Source organism: Porites lutea, chromosome 2, assembly GCF_958299795.1.
Source record: "Porites lutea chromosome 2, jaPorLute2.1, whole genome shotgun sequence".
Classification (NCBI taxonomy): domain Eukaryota; kingdom Metazoa; phylum Cnidaria; class Anthozoa; order Scleractinia; family Poritidae; genus Porites; species Porites lutea.
In genome coordinates this window covers 17,391,348-17,396,872 of record NC_133202.1, presented here as the reverse complement: position 1 = coordinate 17,396,872, position 5,525 = coordinate 17,391,348, and the positions used below count along the sequence as shown (strand labels likewise).

At 45.2% G+C, this 5,525-nt stretch overlaps 1 pseudogene; it reads left to right on the top strand.

Annotated features, from left to right (window-relative positions):
- The first annotated feature begins 515 nt into the window (after nucleotides 1–515).
- LOC140925728 (uncharacterized) lies at nucleotides 516–1,659 on the top strand (annotated as a pseudogene).
- The last annotated feature ends 3,866 nt before the right edge of the window (nucleotides 1,660–5,525 follow it).

The window sequence follows — 5,525 nt, the reverse complement described above, 5'->3', positions numbered from 1 at the left end:
AAGAACCGGCAACTATTCTTCCACGACTACCGGCAGAGGTGGATATCATACGCGTGAGAAGACAAGGAAAAGATGATACCCATAAGGATTTCAGGGTTAGAAGACACCGTGTTGAGGGAGCGCTTTGTTGGTTGAAGGACAACAATCCTGCCTATGGCGATGTTGTTATTGATGGTGCACGCATACAGAATTTACCTGAAGATGGTGAGCTGCCCAATTTGAGAACTGTTGGGTTTTCTGAAACAGAACGGGTAGATGACCAAGGCCTGGCTCCACAGCAATTGGATGCTGGGGAAACAGATTGTACTGATGACTCTACAGTCTCTGGAGTAATTCTTCCTGAGCCTGGCGTTAATGTACAAGCACAAGTTGAAGCAGCTGTAAATGAAGTTGTGTCAGAAGCTAGGGAGGGTGAACCAGAAAATACACAACAAAGAGTGGAACGACCAGTGATTCCTTGGCCGACCACGGACACGACACCAGCGTCAGAGTTTACCACTCCGTACTTTTTTACAATGGCATTTCCTTGTTTGTTTCCCTATGGAAAGGGTGATTTCTACGTAAACCGGCCAGTGACACGTCCTTCACTGCATGACTGGGCAGAGCACCTGCTGTGGTACCAAGATGGGAGGTTTGCCAGGCATAAGGTGTGGAAGTTTGTTGTCCACAATATGATCCTGAGGAAGCGTGCCCTGGAGCAGAGCCAGTCCTTGTTGATCAGCAACTTGGTGACCCACACATAACTGTTGCAGACCTGCAAGAGCGACTTGCGAGAGGTGACACTTTTACCGACAAGTTGTATTTTGGCACAAATCTGCACGGTACAGCTCAGTACTGGCACCAGAGGTGCAGAGAGCTTCGTGCCCTTGTGGAGTTCATGGTCAATGAGAAGCGTGGGTTGCCTTCATTTTGCATGACTGGAAGCTGTGCCGAGTTTTACTTTCCTCCTCTTAGAAGGCTACTGGAAGAGTACATCTTGCAGACCAAAGGTGAAGAAGTCAACCTTGCTGAAGATAGCAATGCCTGCTTCAAGGCAGTACAAGAAAATACTCATGTAGTGGTGAGTTACTTTGACCTGTGTACCCAGGCATACCTTGAGAAGGTACTGAAGCCGGTATTTGGTGTCTCTGATTATTGGTATTCTATGGGTTTGCCAAGTCCCGCGGTCAAATTCATTGGCACCAACTCAGCTGGAGGGAAGACAGGCAACCACACCAGCTATTGCATGAAGCTCGTGAAGATGGTTGCAAAGAGGAAGAGTATGCAGCTAGACTAAGTCAGTGGGCAGATGAAACCTTTGCCATGACAGCATTACATCCAGCTGGCAATGATGATGAAGGGCAGCCAAGAAAAGACCTCTGGCCACCACCTGAGGGAACGGCTGAGCCCATATCACATGATAGGGATCCCTTAGTTAAGATGCTAATGCAAATAGCTGCAACACAAGATGCAATACTGGGAGATCATTTGCTTTTAGTAAACAGGGTTGGACTCCACAGTTGCTCTGATTACTGCTTGAGAACTCCTTGCCATCCGGAGCAAGGACTGCAGCCTAGAGAAAGTGTATGTCAGATGGAGTTTGGAAGCAAGTTCCGCCCAGGGAAAAAATTCACAGTAATCCGGAAATTGTGGAAGATCATAATGGAGCTCCCTGGCTAGAGATGCCATGTGACCATCCACGTGTGGTTCAGCATTCTCGTTATCAGTTACAATCGTGGAGAGTAAATGGGGATGTAAGCTTGATTCTTTCCAATTCCCCTCCGGACAATCCTAGCACAGATGATATCATAGCCATAATTGACTATGTCTGTGGATATGCTTGCAAAGATAGCGAACGTACTGGTGCAACTTCTGATCTCTTTAAGGACATGGTGAATGCTGTTGATGCAGGTGATGCAGACCAGGTGACAGGCAAGTCAATGTGTGCTAAGATGCTGATAAAGACGGTAGGAAGACGAGATTTCAGTGGACCGGAGGCTTCCTTTGAACTGAGTGGGCTGGCACTTTGGCGATGTAGCCGTCCATTTACCTACTTGTCAAAGTCAGGGTCAAGGAGACTTGAACGTGATGGTGAAACTGCAACTCGCAGCACCCCACTGGATAAGTACCTTGCACGACCGCAAGATGAACACTGTTCTTGGTACCACTTTCATCTAAGAACGGTAATGTTCCTGTTGTAAGTGGTGGTTCTACGCACGCAACGTGGCCACTGAATGAAGACTACTGTAGGACCATGCTCCTGTTACACTGGCCAAGCTGGTTTGACATCAAAGAAGTGAAGGGGGATGCAGAATCTTGGATTGATCGCTTTGAGGACTTTTTGCAAGTGATGACTGTCCAACATCTGTGAAGGCCCAAGTTGCTAAGGCACGGCATTTTGCAGACCACCCACAAGAACCAGTATTTGAAGAGAATGAGGAAGATGATGCTATTGAAGCAGAAGAACAGCCAGACTAGGTGGATGTATATGCAGGGCAGAACCAAATGTATGAGGGTGAAGAGAGGGACTTTGATTATGATGATGGGGGGGAGGACTATGACTGGAGCAGTACCCGTATTTTTCTTCCTGAACGAAAAGACCCAACAAAATGGCTTCAACAAAGCATTAAAGCACATGATGAACGGGAGACAGAAAGTACAGACCTTGATTTACCTCAGGTGTGTCCGTTGTCTCTAAATGAGAATCAGAAAGCCGTAGTGGGGCTTGTGTTGCACACCTTGTACAACTTTGTTGAAAACACTGGATATTACCTTCCACTGCGGCTTGTTTTCTCTGGAACTGCTGGTACAGGAAAGTCTTATGTCATTAAGTGTCTCCAGAGGTTAGTGCGGCAAGTTTTCAAAGCCAATGATGCAATACAGGTAATAACTCCAACGGGGAATGCTGCCTATCTCGTTCAAGGCAGTACAGCTCACAGCTTTCTAGGAGTACCAATAGGTGGAAGGCCCTGCAATGAGTTGACTGTACCTACAGGTCCCTTACTAGAGAAAATTCAGAAAAAGTGCAAAAATCTGAAATTCTGGTTGGGGATGAACGATCAATGTTTGGACGCACAACAATGGGCTGGATGGAACAGCATGCACGTTATGCAATCAACAAAGGAGCCAATGTAGATCAGTTATGGGGAGGGATTCCTGTGGCAGTGTTTATGGGAGATGATGTTCAGCTTCCTCCTGTGTGTGACACCCCTGTGTACATCTCAGATTGTCGTAGTGCACCATCTAACCACGGTCATTTGGTTTGGACAATGTTTGATAGTGCTGTTGAGCTTACTGAGATTATACGGCAGAACGAATCTGAACAACAGCTGAGAGATGTGCTGATGTCACTAAGAAATTATACCACAACACCCCAGCAAATCCATTGGCTACAACAGTTTCAATGGCACAATCTCCGTATGTCCCACGAGCCAGAACTCCTTGCTAGGATGGATGAGCAAGGTCTGTACGTATTTCCCACGCACCGTCTTGAATGGCAGCACAATAAAGCAAAGCTGCTTGAGCGTAACAGACAGCCAAACCACCCAGTAGCAAAGATCAAGGCAGTTCACAATGGCCGACATGCAGTGAAGGCCGACAGTAATAAGGCGGGAGGATTGTTACCTTTACTGTATCTTTCCCGTGACAGCAAGGTCATGCTGGTGGTTAACTTAAAGGCTGATTGGGGTTTGTTCAATGGGGCGGTAGGTACAGTCGTAGACATTGTGTACAAAGATGGCCGCAGACCCACTGATGATCCTGCTCCAGTACCTGATGTGGTTCTGGTGAGGTTTCCAGCACATAGGGGGCCACCCTACATTAATGAAGATCCTACAGTTGTGCCAATTGTACCAGTAAGTCGTTCCACTGATTGCGCATGCTGATGCAAGCGTCTGCAGGTTCCATTGTGACTGGCATGGGGAACAGCAATCCACAAATGCCAAGGGATGACTGTGGGTGCTGGAGAAGCATTCAGGTATGTAGTGGTTTACCCCAGGGATCATGGCTTTGAAGCCAGAAACCTAGGAGCTCTATTTGTGGCATTGTCAAGATCAAAATCAGCGGGCGGGGAAGGAAGAGATCCTGATTTTGCTTTTCATGAAGATGTATTGATAAACAATTACAGATTCAGACCTGTGGACACTGCAACTACAAGAGCTAGAGCAGTGGAGATTGAGACTGCATGTCTTAGCAACTCAGTGTCGGCAGAGAAGGGTGTTAGCACCAGCGTACAGGGAGGAAACCTTTCTCAGACTCGTAGAGTGGGCTCAGTCTCAAGATCATTGTTGAAACATGTGGTCTAAGTGTTGAAAATAACATTGGTTCAGAGGTGAAAGCCTTACCACGGTGGTGTCTTGTTTGCAGTCATACCAATAAGATAGCGCTAATGCCTATGATGTAATGAATTGTACATATCCAAGCACCGCCAATAACAAAGCAGTTATGCTGTAATCAGCCTGTGTGGCTGAGGGCCGTTGTGGCCATGCATAACAAATAAAAGTACCATTATGCTGTAATTAGCCTGTGTGGCTGAGGGCCTTTTGTGGCCATGCATAACAAATGAAAGTGCCATTGTGCTGTAACCAGCCTGTGTGGCTGAGGGCCTTTGAGGCCATGCATAACAAATGAAAGTGCCATTGTGCTGTAATCAGCCTGTGTGGCTGAGGGCCTTTGTGGCCATGCATAACAAATAACAGGCCCTTGTGCTGCAATTAGCCTGTGTGGCTGAGGGCCTTTGTGGCCATGCATAACAAATGAACTGCCCGTTTCTGTAATAAACCTGTGTGGAAAAGGGTCCACTATGTGGCCACGCCTAAGAATAAAAAGGCTCTTAATTTGAGATTGGCAATAGTGCTTGTGTTGAAAGGGATATTACTGCAAAAGCCAGTTTTTCAGCAAAAAAGTAAGTTCTTGGAATTATTTCATTTTAGCAATATTGTTTTGTTAAGTCTCCTTACTTTATTTAACTTACAGTAGAAACCTGCATGTTTGATGAACCTACTTTTTGAAATTCAGTGAACTCTCGCCTTGTGGACATCTTGCTATAAAGAACACCCTGATAATATGGACGGCAGCTAAATACCAAGCAAAAATAAATTACAGACGTTTGACTGAAATAAACGTCCGCTATTATGGACTATCACTAATGAAGGCACTAACTCAGCTCCTTATAGTGTCCACTTTATTAAGGAAGTTGACTGTATGGCAAAGTAGGTTCTTGTACTTTGGATAGTTATTGGCAAGTAATATTTATGCATACTTAGTAAGTTCTGGTTAAATTAGGTCCATTTTTCTCTATGAAAGATATAATATTATGGTCTTTAAGCAGTAGAAAAATACTGTTTTTGCTTCAGTTCTAAAATCCATAAGTCTCTATAGTTTATCATAGTTAAACTATAAACCAATCATAAAAGAGCCTGCTTGATCTTTCTTGGTTTAAAACATGTAGGGTCTTGTATTATTGGTCATTAAAATGGATCATTTCTGCTCATAGGTTTTTTAAGTAAACCACTACTTTTACATGCTGGTTTTTACGGTACATGTAG